At 31.9% G+C, this 15,619-nt stretch overlaps 1 pseudogene; it reads left to right on the forward strand.

The window, feature by feature from the left end:
- The first annotated feature begins 285 nt into the window (after positions 1-285).
- Positions 286-10,886, forward strand: LOC142641524 (nicotianamine aminotransferase 1-like; annotated as a pseudogene).
- Positions 10,887-15,619: the final 4,733 nt, after the last annotated feature.

The following is a 15,619-nucleotide window of genomic DNA, read 5'->3' on the forward strand; positions in this document are numbered from 1 at the left end:
TATATATATATAATTTTTTTAATTTTTTATTGTCGTATTAATTCATTTTAAAAACTGAGAAAGAAAGGTTGCTTGCTTCCAATTCAAGCATCCGTTATCAGATCACAGGGTACCTAGTTGCCTATTATATAAACGTTCCCAGCCTGCCCTGCCAGCCCCACTCTCCTGTTTTTGGGCTGTGCATATATGTAGTTGCGATTGACAAGCCGACAGCATCGAAGTCAAAGCAATATACATGTATATATATGACTCACTCAGTTTACACCCAACCAACTACCAAGAAATGGAAAACGGGGCAGAAAGATGGAATATTTTGGGGGACGGAAAGCTGAAAGCAACGTCGGGAACCACCACCGTTCATGGTGTTCTCTTGAATATAAGAAGAAATGTTGACAAAGATGATCCCAGGTCAACTGTGCCTCTCGGCCATGGCGACCCCTCGCTTTTCCCATGCTTTCGGACCACCACCATTGCCGAAGATGCCATTGTTGACGCTGTCCGCTCCGCTGAATTTAATTATTATTCACCAAAGCCTGGACTCCTTCCCACAAGGAGGTAAATACTACTACATACTACATACTACTATTATTTTATTTTGTCTTTTTTCAGGTAGATTTAGATTAGAACCATGTACTCTGATGAATTTCATATTTTCCTTTCCTTTTTCGGTAGTTTAGTTCACTTTCTATTTCTTTTTAGTTTTTACTATGATTGCATTTCTTTGACTTTCATATTGTTGCCCGTTTCACTGTCTAGCAGCAACTGGTAGGGACAGTAACGTGAATGATCAACGAGTCACGAGTGGTTTGTAGTTTTTTTTTTTTTGTGGTAAACTAAAAATGGTTAGAGGGGATGATCGATGAGACTTTCTTACTTAGGCGTTACTATAATCACTCCTGCGTTGAGACTCCATATTATGAGTTCAGTAAACAACTTGTAAATAAGATATAAGGAGCTGCAGTATATAAGTATATTACTAGTGAGGGAACTTGAACCATGCTCAAAGGCTTGTTGGTCGAAGCCCTTACTACTAAGCCGCGCAACGCGTTGATTAGTTTTGCACTTGTAGTCTTTGTGTTTGCAAACTCTCACAGTCTGACATATGTGCAAGCAAAACTGTGATGTGCAACGAGAAAGGTAGACATTGATTGCGTTTCGGTCAAAACATAATTGGACTAAAATGGGATGTAATATCCTATCTTTGATGGGTCAGATCAAGCAGGAATTATCCATAAATTTTTTTAAACCTTTGAACCTTTATTTTTGTATTTCTTTAAATACAAATAATAGAACAAAAAAAATTCTTAATAAAGATAAAAATTACATAAATCCTTAAGTTTAATTGTAATTGACTAACTAATTCTAGTAGTTTACTAGTCTAATTTCCAAAAAAAAAAAGGAAAAATAAATTATGTATACATGTTATAGATGAAGCTTGAAATAAAGTAAAATCAGTTTGTTTTAGATTTTTTTTTTTTTTGGTTGTTGAAAGATAGTAAAATTATGGTCGTACTTAAAAAAAATCAAAGCTTTGAAAAAGTTGTATATAGGCAATAAGCTAAAAAGTTAAAATTAAAAAAAAATTAATTTAAACTCATACAATACATACAATTATAAGAATAAAATATAGCTTAGGTAAAGAAAGAAAAAAGAAAATAATTAAAAAGAAAATATATAATCAACTTACAAAAAAAACTAAATGTTAGTGTTAGATCCGACATTAAAAATAATTATATTTGAGAATTACTCAAGTTGACGAGTAAAATGTCATTAGCACTTTTTATATAGAAAATTTAATATAGCTTTAGTTTTCAAACATACATAAAAAATGTGTCGATAAAAAAAAAGGTTATACAGTTATAATAAAAGCTTGATAAATAGGTCAGCTTGGGTTTACTACCTGTTCAATTGGTCTGATCTGGTCAAAATTGAGTCCGAGTCATAAACATATTAGATTAAAACAGGTTAATATTCTTTTCTTTTTTTTGAGGAACAGGTTAATATTCTTATTATCCATACTTCTTGATTTTTCCTGTTCATGTTTGGACAGATTTAATTTTGTAAGATCTAGGAAAACGTCATATCAAGATAATTGAAATTTCGTGAGAAAAACGTGCCCTTTTATATACCTAGTCATTTCTCTTTAAGTAAACGTTTTATTTTTAATTATATAAAACACTATTAACAGAACAAAAAATTAATTAGAGGAATATTGAAGCCCATTTCCATTGATTTTTTTAGCAAGTTTCAAACTATAGTGTCAATTTCTGATGATGGCCTTTTATCACAAGAACAAGTCCATTTCCATTGTTAGGGGGCAACTTTGCTACGAGTTCATTAAAACACTAAGTGTTATCATCAATTAATATTGATTTGTTTTCTATTTATAGTAAAGAGTCCAATTGTCTATTTCATTCTTTTTTTTTTTCAACATCAAGTTGGGAGTAAGGATCTAATGGACATTATTATTGAGGATATTGTGACTCTGTGAGATTGGATTTTTTTATAAAAACATAATATTATTTTTATTTATAATTATTAAAAATAGTGCTATGGCGAAATTATTTTGCTGGATAGTCTCTTTTTGAAAATGAAATTTGAAAAGTATTGAAAATTCAAATTTTGTATTGGAATCGTGTTTTCAAAACACAATTTCAATGTAAAATGTGATATAATTGAAATCATGCTTTGGATTGAGTTTGAACATTGTTTATAAGCTTGGTTTGAGTTTAAGTGAAGTTTGAAAGTACATTTTACTTTTGTTGTTGAGCTGAGTTCAAATATTTAATACTTGAAAAAGGTCGGACGGTTTAGTGCCCTAGTTGTAGTTGTTTTAAATTTGGAAAAATTCTAATTTTTACCATAGGGCAAGGAGATTGGTCTTATTTCAACCGGCTTGAGTTAGATTAGGTCAAATTCAAGTATGGGTCATTCTAATAAGTTTCTCTTCCCATTTTGATAGGAGGAATGACAATGGGATGAGTTCAGGTCGGATGATGCTGTCTCTTCCTCATCTTCTCTCCGGGTGCAAAATCTGTGTGGGTGGAGTGGAGTATGGGTGGGTCATTCACGCAGGTTGTTTTTGACCTTTTGCCATCCCATAATTCCATAGATTTGCATTCAACACACTAATATGGGTTTAGATTCTGAGGTCTAGGGATAATAGCTATTACACACAGACACAGTTATGTTTTTATAAACTAAAAACGTGTAGGTTCCAATTAGCTTAGTTGGTAAAGTTTTTTATGGTTGAATAAAAGATCTGGATTCAATCTTCGCTTACACCAAAAAAGAGTTTTCATCAAAAGCAGACATCATAAATTGAAACTCTCTAAAAAAGAAAAAAAAAAAAACTGAAAACATGCTGACGTTTTCAGTTTATAAAAACACAAGCCGCGAACCCGCGCGTTGCGTGTGATAATTATTTTTAAGGTTGTTTTATTTTTATTTTTTTACAATTTAAATTAATCTAATAATGAGTAATGTATTTCGTAATTATATTTTTATTTATTATAAGAACAATCATAAATGTAATATAGAAACAATCCAAAAAAAAATGTAAACTAAAAAAATTAATAAAACTTAACAATGATTAATTGAACCAATATTAGGATAAAATTTTGTTTTTGATAATCTATTAAGGTTATTTTCTTTGTAGAAATTATAATTTCGACCACCCAAAACATATTATCAAATAAACAAATATTAGCAAAATCTAAGAATTAAATTTCTATACATGCATTGTTATAAAATAATAATAATTAAAATAAAATTGCAAAAGTTAAAATTTGTCACCTATCCGATTATTTTCATTTGGCTAACCTTTGCTTTTCTTTAAATGAATGACATTATAGAGTACTTCTAACATAACTATTAAGAGTACTTTGTCCACCACAAAGGGTTAGAAAATAAACAAAAATTAGTAAAGCCTCATAGTTTAACATCTAAATTGAGCACTATAAAAAATCATGCTATGTAACAGAATAAATACCAAATTATCCAAATCATGCTATGTAATAGACTAATATTATATTTTTATATGCTATATTTAACTATTTAAAATGCAATAGGATAACATTTAACAATCAAAGAGAAAAACAAAAACAAAAACAAAAACAAAAACAAAAACAACAACAATTTAAAAAACAAAACTAAATCGCATTAACTCAAAATAGAGTTTTAAAGAATATAAAAAATTATCAACCTAAAGTAGAGATGCAAGAAAAAAAAAATCCACCAAAAAATTGAGAGAGAGAGAGAGAGAGAACCTTTTTTTTTTTTTTTTTTTTGTAAGGGAAAACTATGCATAAAATAAAAGAGATAGTGACAAATTTATAGTAAGAAGGTGTGAATAAGAAGAGACAAAAATAAAAGAAGATGAAGGAAAAGAGAAAGAATGATATTAATGTAGAGGGTAGTGGGAGATGAAAAGGTAAGGGAGAGAGAAAAATTGAAAAAGTAGTAGGGAGATGAAATGGTAAGGGAGAGAGAAAGGTTCGAAAAGTTTAAATATTAAAAAAAATAAATGTTAAAAACAATTATTGAAAAATTGGAAAGAAAAAAAAAAACCCTAAAGCTTGAAAGGCTTCAACGTTTTTTTTATTTTTTTATTTATAAAGTTGAAAAGGCTCACGCAAAACTTTAAAGCTGAACTGAAAAGGCTTTGCGTTGGGTTTGATAGTGGAACTAAATAAATAAGAGGTGAGCTGGATTAATTATACAAATTTATTATAGGGTGATAGTGGAAGTAAATAAATAAGTAGTGGGATGCATTTATAGGGCTGAAAATTGTAAAAACCATTTTAAAATTGTAGGACAAATTATATTTTATTAAAAATAACGTGGCAGCTGATGTGGCGCAACGTGAAAGCAGTAACATTAAACACTACGTTTCAGCTTTTAGTAAGATATAGATACGCAGTGTGTAATAAACAATGCTCATATCTGAATGTGTCACTCATAAGTTGTTTGTCAAAAAAATTTTTAAATGGGATATTTTAGTGCATTTTGGCTCTGTGTTCGATTTTTTGAATTTGAGTTGTTTTGGTGGTAATGGGACCTGGTTTAATTCTAGGGCTATTTTTTTGAGTTAAAGTAGTAAAGTTTTTCTGTTTGATTGTGGAGAAAGTTTATGAAATGAAATGAAAGGTAATTTTCTTTATGATTTACTCAATTTTCACAACAACCAAATGGGACTTATAATTGCAAGTTTTCATCTAGTACGTTTAATTTGGGAAAAGCCATGTTGAACCATGTTTTTGGGACTCTGAAGGTGAGAGGAAATTCATTCCAAAGTTGATGTACTAACTTTGTGCAGAGAGAGGGAAACAGAGAATGGGTAGAATGAAAAGAAGAACTTGTTAAATTTTTTGAAAACAAAATATGAGTAAATTTTATTAAATATTGATTTTTTTTTAAAATAAGAAAATTATCACGTGCATTAGTGCTCCATTATTGAAAGTATGTTAATGCAAGTATTGAACAGTTATTGAAAGTGAGCAATAATCCATTAACATCTGGATCCATGTTGTCTATTACAATCGGATCAGCATTCATAAAAAATCCCTATTGCAGTGTATACATTGTATTTAGACAATGTTAATGGTTAGCTTCTTTTGTACAACCATCAACAAGATGATCATGCTCACTCAATTCAATGGAAAATGTATTGGCCATTTTCAAACTTTCATACTAATGCTATAAGTCTATTGAAAAAAGATAAACAAAGGATGTGTATTTGCATTGTGTCATGTATTCAACGTTAATCTAATTTAATTTAATGCTTGAATTGTAGCAGAGCTATCGCAGATTATCTGTCTCGTGATCTTCCATACACGTTATCGCCAGATGACGTTTTTCTCACAGTTGGCTGCATCCAGGCAATTGAAGTAACACTGATGGTCCTTGCTTGCCCAGGTGCCAACATTCTGCTTCCAAGACCATGCTTCCCATCCTATGGTGCTCTTGCCTCATCTAACAATCTTGAAGTCCGTTATTTTGATCTCATTCCCGAAAAGGGTTGGGAGGTTGACATTGAAGGTGTTGAAGCTCTTGCTGATGAGAATACTGTTGCCATGGTTGTCATAAACCCTGGCAATCCTTGTGGAAGTGTCTATACACACCAACATTTGGAGAAGGCATGTTAAAACTTCCTTTTGCATACATACAATTAATAAACTTAAGTAGGCAAAGTTAACTCTTAACATCAATTCCAATCATAACCCACAACTCTACCTCCTGACGTCATCTAACTGATTTTTCATTTGACCCAATTTGTTCTGAGAATATCAGAATGTCTATGACTCTATGAGTTCATAAGAGGAATTACATAAAGTTTTTAATGGCTTAACAACATACAATTAATTTAAGTATATGTTGCTAGACTCTCATGTGATATTGTTACTTACCTGCATGTTAAAACACAATGGTGGATTTAATTGTTTGGACATTGGAGCTCATGCATCATTCGTTTGTGTAATTAGCATGAGTTTTCTTAAGTAAAAACCTTTTTGTAATTAGAGCGTTAATGTTAGGTTGATTTTCTGAGTATTAGATTGCAGAGACAGCAAGAAAGCTAGGCATTCTGGTGGTTGCGGATGAAGTTTATCACCATCTCTCTTTTGGAACTAATCCATTTGTGCCGATGGGAGCATTTGGATCAATCGTGCCTGTTATCACACTAGGGTATATATCAAAGAGATGGCTTGTACCAGGTTGGCGACTAGGATGGCTTGTGACAAGTGATCCTAATGGCATCCTTCAAAAATCTAAGGTCATCTCTTCCTCTCGCTCTCTTTGTATTAAAATTGAACATCTGCAAAATGCAAACACATATAGTAGAATTATAATAATGGTTCTGGATTATATTACATTTTATTGGATGAATAATAACATGACATATTTTACCATTCTCAAATCTGTTACTTTTCCGCTCAGATTGTAGAATGCATTATGGGCTGTCTCAATTTGACATCTGGTCCACCAACATTCATTCAGGTTTGTAAAATCGTAGTGAAAGAATGCAACAGTTTTTCCTCTCTCAAGCACTTTCAGAACTTAATTTGTATTTTTATCCTGATTTCTTGCTGGAGTAAATTCACCTGAAAGACAACAGAAAAATTTCCTGTAACTGAAGACTAGAGAAATAACATGAAAATGCCCAATTTCTCTAAACCCAACTTTGGGTTTTATTATTTCCTTGGTGGTTTGGTTGAACAGCTCTTCGGCCTGAAGTAAAAAGTGAATCTTCATCTACGTGGAAACTTCCAAAATTTATCCTGATAATTAAAGGGTGCTTGTGGGATGTGAAACTATGTGTGCTTGTAAATTAGTCACCCTGACCCTCATTGGCCCGATAGGACATGTACTAAAAATCTAACTCTCGTAGCTTGTACTCCACATCCTTAACATACTAAAAATGTGATCCCTCTGGAGTCCCTTAAGATACTGAGAACCAACTTCTTGGTGTACAATCAAACTTAGGATGATTATACATTTATCCATTTTCGTTATATCACTTTTTCATATTTTGAATTTTTGCATATATTACTATTTTTACATACTACAGCTTAGTTTGGATACAAATTATTGTTGCCGCGTTTTCAGATTCTGCGTTTTGTAGCCTTTTTTTTTTTTTTTCTTCCAACGTGCATGAACAGTAACCGGTACTGTTTATGCATGTTATTTCACTGTGCGGAGACCAATTTCACTGTTCACGCACTGTATCTGTACTGTTCACATACTGTTCATGGGACCCACAAAGCACTTTATTCAAAAAAAATATTAAGAATGTGTCCCACAGCACTATTCACACATTTAAAAATTATTTTGCTACAGTGTTTTCAGTTTTCAATTTTCAGTTTTCAGCAATAAGCTCTATCCAAACGGACCCTACTTTTTATATATTTGAGTCCTAGTAGAATGACATATTGCTTCTTTTTCAGTATGTAGCTTATGTTCTTCTAAATCTGCACATACTAATGCTCCTTTCTCTCACAGTTATTTTTTTAATTCAAAGTTTTGACATAGTAATAATGAAATACTATAACCATCCATCTGTTTTTGTCTTCTCTTGAAAATATAAGAATGTTGTTTATGTATCAGGCTGCGGTTCCTCAGATCCTTGAAAAAACAGGTGAGGATTTCTTTTCAAAAGTTATTGACATCCTAAGGGAGGCTGCACATATATGTTATGATAGAATTATGGAGATCCCTTGCATTACTTGCCCAAACAAACCTGAAGGATCTATGTTTGTGATGGTAAGGACATCAAATCTTGGACAATTTGGTGCCTTAAAATTAAGTATTGAATATCTTATTTACTAGGAATTTCATCACGGGTTAAGCTAAATTCATCATTATTGGAAGACATAATTGATGATATGGACTTCTGTCTGAAGCTGGCTAAAGAGGATTCGGTTATTGTTTTACCAGGTATGTAACAGGGCCTTTAAGATTTCTTGAGCTGGACAAAACCCAAGGCACAGGCTTAGATTTCCAGTCTTTTTTTTGCCTTGGTTCACTAATAAGAAAAAAAAGGACCTTATAGACTGTTTGGCTGCGCGCTTTGTAAATTTTTATACATATGCATTAGTTGAGAAAATATGGGTAGTAGGCTGGTGGGGTAAGGTCTTTGTACTTAATATCATGCATTAAAAAATCATTAGGCTTAGAAGTCATGGCGTGGTGAACTAGGAGTCTAGAAATAATGAGAAGGAACAAAATAAAATGAATAAAAGGAGAGTAAGTAAATCTTAGTATGGTATTTAAGGTATTTGGGCCTTCTAACGTTTTGACATTTCACTACTAAACTAGGAAGCACAGATGCGGATTTAGGTTTGAGTGCGGGTGCAGGTGTGGTGCAGTGCAACAACTCGGCAATTTTTGAAAAAGTAGGGTGTGAGTGTGGCAGGATACATTTACTAATAAATTATTAAATATATTTTTATTTATAATTTCTATATATTACTAAGCTTATTTTTTCATGTAATAGTAAACATATACTGATTTAAGAAAAATAGTAGATAATAAAGTGAATACTGAATACATAACTATTACATGATATTCAAAAATAAGAGTGGTGAGAAAGAAAGAACAGAGAGAGTTTAAGATGCAATTTTAGGTTTTTTCTCCCTTTAAAATAGAGTCAAATGGTGTGTTTTACCGTGTTTTTTTAAAACACTTATTTCAGCCCGAATTGGACCGATTCGGGGCTATTTCAACACTCTTCAGACCGAATTGGCCCGTATTAGGCCGAATCGGAATTCAAAAAAAAAAAATCACAATGGACACATCTTGCGGTTGTTTCGGACCAAATTGGCCCGGATAGAGCCGAATCGGAATCGGGAAAAAAAAAAAAATCATGACAGACGCTCGTGCAGTCGTGTCGACAGCTACATGGTGCCTTCGTGCATGTCGGGTGTGGGTGTGCCGCTGTGCTTCCTAGCTACCAAATGTATGTGGATCAATCCCTTTGACACACCCCCCCCCCCCCCGCGCACGCGCGCGGGTATCTCTTACTAATAGATCATCTCACAAAGTAATATGAAATTTGAAAAAAAAAAAAAATCATCTCGAAACCTGGAATACAGCTTCTGTAATGCATTCTTAATGGTGGCATCGTGGATACCTCTTTCAAGGTAACAGTGATTACCTACCTCTTGAAATCTCTAGATGCTGCCATTACAAGACAATAGTATGCATGTTGGATTGGTCACTTTCTTGCACTATGTCTGTATATATTGATTTTTTTAGTTTCTATATTTATATTGTATTGTTGCAGGAGCGTGGACATATTGCAGTTACTCTATATTCAATTGTGTCTCCAAATGTTTATTAAAAAAGTAAAATTCCTAGACACTTGAGCCCATAGTCACGGCTTTTCAAAATTCACATTATCCTAGCTGGAAGAAAATCTCCATGAAACACGTATTCCAAGACACTTGGTACATAAAATGCTTATTAGGATCGATGGTGATGGCGCCATAGGGTTAAGTTGGTGTCTCTGTTATCATTCCAGCCCTGGAACTTCATGTCTCCCAGTATTCGTCACATATTTGAAACACGATAAAATATTAGTCACAATCTCCATCCCATCTAAAATTTTCAATACTCGGTCTCCAAGGAGCCCCACTAATCCAACAAAACCAAGCAAGTTCAATATATAGTAAGATAAGCTATCTACTAACCAAAGCCTGGCAAAACTAAGATAAGAGAGAGGGGGGGATGGCTATTGTAGTGCAATGAGCATAGATGATTTAGAAGACAGAATGCTGGCTAAGATTGCAATGATATGCAGGGATGGGTTTAGGAATTCAGTAAATATTCTCTCACTCATTTTACATACACTCATTCACACAATATCCACAGTTGTATGTGCTAATTGATTATGCTGCCAATTGACGATAGTAGTACTCGAGTCTCTTTTTTCAGGGGTGGCCCTGGGGATGAAGAATTGGTTGCGCATAACTTTTGCAGTTGAGCCTTCAGCTCTTGAAGATGGCTTAGGGAGAATTAAAGCCTTCTGTCAAAGGCATGCCAACAAAACAATAAAACTGCGCCTAAATTACAAATTCGAGCAGTAGTAAACTAGTGATCAACAACTACACGTTGGATAAATGTTGCAGGATTCGTTAATAAAATCCTCTGTTTGATGTCTTACTACTCAAGCAAGACACCACGAGGAAGGGATTGTGATGCCTTTGTAATCAGCAACTTCTTGCTGCGCATTCACATACCATTGGTATTGGTGACAGTAGTTGATCAGCAACATTGCGTTGCATGATCTCATGTTGTTAGTGCCTTAAAGGAGTTCTCAGATGTTTGAACTTCATGTGTCCAGTGATGTTTGATTATTGAACTGGAAAATATTGTTCAATTAGAGAACTTCTAAAACAAGAATTTATTACGGATCATTTCTTAAGAGCTTGACACGTATTACCTACTTTTAAAAAATCAAAAAAAGGAAAATAATTATGAAAAAGAATACTTACAGAAAGTTTATTTTTGTAGAATTTTATAGAAAAATGAGGGAAATGAATTTGTTTGTCTCTAACAGCTAGTAATTTTTATAACAACGTTTTAACAACGAAATGACCTATATGAGCAAGTGATAGGCAAGGAACATGCAAACTTTCTATTTTATTTTGAACTCATTCACTGAAGAGTTTGCTTCAGCGAGTGACATAAAAGACAGCCAAAAAGTTCATTCATCCTTGCTAGTCCCTCACCTATCACTCGATCGAGTGCGTATCAATCTTGCTCAAACAAAATTCTTAAATTGAATTTTATTCTTCTCTTTAAAATTTTTTTTCATTCTTCTACTTTTTAAAATAACTAGACGTAAACCCACGCGATGCGTGAGAATTGATAATTATTTTGTATTTATGGTATAATATATAATTTGTTCTTTTAAATTCTATGGAAAATAATTTTTCCTCTCAAAAAATTAAATAATTTTTAAAATTATCTTTCATTTATCTATCCCAAAAAATATATCTTCATTTTATTATTTGGATTTTTTTATTGATATTATATATTCATTTTTTAGGTAGTCCATATTTTGCTAAATTATGTTATTGTGCATTATATTTTCTTAATTTTTTTTCCTATACAACTAAACTGTTTAAATTTCACATATATTATTCAAAAAATTTATTCTCTTAAAAAAAAATTATCATATTTATAATTTTTCGTATCGTATGAGTAACTTCGAATTATTGATTGAGTTTTGTTTACTAATCTGGATACATAAGATGGAACTGCATATTTCTCAAAAATTCTTAAGAGATTATACCATATTATAAATTTAATATTTAAAATAATATATAGAAAAAAAGTAGACTTTATTTCTAAAATTGAACACTTCACCTATTGAAATGAAAGAAAATAATTTGTATAACAATGTAAAGATAATTTTCTAAAAAAAAAAACAACGTAAAGAGAACGTGATCTAATAAATAAAAATTGACTACATACACTTTCACTTATTAAGATTTAATTGCCTCTAACTGGACCTTCATATTGCATTTATTGTTGTTACACTTTTGTTCAACTTCCTTATCTATCACATCATTATTCTTTTTATTATCTATTTTTTACTTTTAATGTTTTGACAATATTAAATATATTGGCTTTACAAATTCATTTTAGGAAATTTTAACTTTGCATATTCATCTATTTTAATTTTGATGTTATAACTAAATAATAAATCAATGAAAAATTAAAACAAATATATTGTCTATACATATTCATCTTGGGCAATTTTGATAGTTGATAGAGACATTCAAATACATAGCCAAGATTGTATTTTGATATAAATTCAGAATCTCACTTACAAAATAACTAAGTATTATGTAAAAAAAAAAAATCAAACAAAAGTTATAAGAGGAAGAGAGAAGACTTGTGATGGAAAACTAAAAAAAAAAATACACACACTACCAAATCATATTAACCCAAAATAGTATTAGAAAAAAATACAATAATTCATCAACCTAAAGTAAAGTTGCAAAAAAGAATAAATTATATATATATATATAGAGAGAGAGAGAGAGAGAGAGAGAGAGAGAGAGAGAGAGAGAGAGAGAATAATTAGCTTCTTTGGGAGATAAATAGAAAATAAAATAAGAATAAGAAGCATCAAAATAAACAATATAGTTATGAGTCAAACACCAAATTATCCAAGTCATGCTATATAATAGAATAATATTATATTCTTGTAAACTATCTTTATATGGAATAGGATAACATCTAACAATCATAGAAAAGAAAAAAGATAATAACTTAAAAACTTAAAAATCAAAACCAAATTGTATCAACCCAAAATAGAATTCTAAAGAACACATAAATTCATCAATCTAAAGTAGAGATACAAAAATTAAAATTCACATAAAAATAAAATATGAGAGAGAGAGAGTAATAACCTTTTTCATGTGGGAAAATATGTATAGAATAAGAGAAAGAAATACATATTTATATTAATAGAATGGGGATAAGAAGAGCCAAAATAAAAGGAAAAGGAAGTGATAGATGAAGAGTGACATTAAGGTTGAGACTAGTGGAGAGATGAAAAGGTAAAAGGGATATTATGGTTTGAAATAGTGGAGAGAAATGGTTGGAAATAGGCAGATGATATGGCCGCTAATGTGGCTCAACAAGAGCGTAGCAATAATAAATTACTACACTTCAACTTTTATATATATATATATATATATATATATATATATATATATATATATATATATATAGATGTCGTTCACATATTACAAATAAATCTTTGTATATAACAAGAACTAGCATTGCAAATATATCTTGATTTGGATTGCATTGAGCAACCCTTTGTCACTGGAAGAGCTTAATGGCTAATCTTTCTCCATAGAAGGCGCCAAACTAACGATGCCAAAGATCATCAGATGGATCACTCATCCAATTTGGAGATTTTGATAGTTTTCGAATATTTACAAGAGAAATAAAATTGATCAAAGAAAGCACTGAGGTATTCCCCCTGGTGGGGGAATTGATGAGTAAGAAAAATCAATGAGGTCTTCCATCTTAATAGACAACCTTAAGTCACCAACATGCCATCAAAGAAAGATAAGTAACTGCTTAAGCACATTCAATTTATTCAATGACAACTATTTCTCAAAAACCTTAAACTCTTATCAAGACAATGATTGTTACACTCAGGATAATAATTACCTCCAATTATATAAAGAAAGACATTAATGAGTACAACAATTACCCAAGTCACCTATAAAAGGGACAAAATATTATCTACAAACAAAATACATAGATTGATAGTAATTTAAGCATCAGGGGCTCCCCCACCAGGGCACATCCCATTGGGCAAATACTAGAAGACCATAAAAAACTCCAAAGTGGACAAGTGATTCAACTAACAATCTTTGGGCTCATCATCAATCATTGAAGAGTTCGCTTCAGTGAGTGATTAAATATAGCCTAAAAGTTCGTTTATCCCTTGCTAGTCCCTCACCTATCACTTGCTTAAGTGAGTATCAACCTTGCTAGTTGTTGGGTTAAGATATCTTGACCCCAGTTAATTATTCAATTACCCAAGTTGATTAATTAAGATTAATTGCATACAAAATGTGAAGGCACCAACAAATCACCAAAAATACTAAGTGCAACAAAAATTAAATTAGACACGGTGATTTGTTAAAAAATAGGGAAAACTTCGCAAAACAAAAACCCTACCGGGTGATTTTAAGGTCACCACTCTCAAGAATCCACTAAACAAAAATCAAGCGGTTACAAGTATAAGAAATCTTACCAACAACCCTAGCCTATCCCGAAATATCAACCTACAGTTGAACCTTTACTTCAATATACAATTGGACTTAATCTTGTAATAGCCTTCTTTCTCTTTGATGCACAAACCTTCAATTTGTGACTAACCCTTTGCATGGATCCCAGTATGTGACTAGCTCCTGCAACTTGAACAAATGTTAGCTGCAAAGTTCTTCTCTTCATCAATAATAAAGATCAGAAAGCACCTGGTTACAAAACACTGTGGCGTACAAACATAGTAACTTCACACAGAGAAAATAAGTCTCTTGATCTTTGTACCATGTGTGTCGGCTCTTAAAATAAACCTTATATATGTCTAGAGTTGTGAGAAAAGAAACCCTCAACAAATAGTTAAGACTAGGCTGAATTTCAAATCTGAAAATTTTGAAATCGTAATTCTCGATAGATTGAATTGCTGTCGAGCTATCTATATATCGAGTTTCACATTAAGTCTCGATAGCAGGCATGTCTATCGAGCTATCTATCGAGACTTAACGAACAGCTTTTCTTCACTTGTTTCTTGGACCAATCTGCATGTTTTTAATACTTGACTTGAACAACATTTCTTAAAGTACTAAACCCATTTAAGATTTACCCAATTACAAGTAAAGTGCATTTTGTCAAAGGATTAACCAATTATTATAAAATATGACCCTCACACTAATCCCTCACCTATCACTTGCTTGAGTGAGTATCAATCTCCTTGCTTGAGCAAAATTCTTAAATTGAATTTTATTCTTCTCTTAAAAGAATCTATTCTTCTACTTTTAAAGTAATGTCGCTCATATATATATTACAAATACAACTTTGTATACAACAACAACTAGCACTGCAGCCAAATCTTGATCTAAGAGCTTCAAGAAAATTTTATAGATAGCCACCATTCGACCTAAATAAAAATAGAGAAGTTTCAAAACAAACTACTTTTTTTTTTTTGAAGAGAAAAAAAAACCTACTTGTTTTCCTTCGTTGACTCTTGATGAATGTTAGTCACTTGCTAACCTGTTTGTGAAGTGCTAACTTCATTGATTACTGTTTTTAAATGAATTTGTATATAATATACTACTGTATAATCTATAATATACGTTGGATGTTACGTTATAAAACAGAGTACATAATATAAAAAAAAAAATTTATAAACAGAATCTCGTGCTCTTATGTATTGCATGGCTTAAACCGCCACATTAATTACTGGTTTTTGGTTTGTGTGTGCACGTGAGAGTGAGACAGAATAAAGAGAGAGCTTCAAAGGCTGATGTTCATATCAAATCAGAGAGAGAGAGAGAGAGAGAGAGAGAATTAGCCACTGATAGAA

Source organism: Castanea sativa, chromosome 6, assembly GCF_040712315.1.
Source record: "Castanea sativa cultivar Marrone di Chiusa Pesio chromosome 6, ASM4071231v1".
Lineage (NCBI taxonomy): Eukaryota > Viridiplantae > Streptophyta > Magnoliopsida > Fagales > Fagaceae > Castanea > Castanea sativa.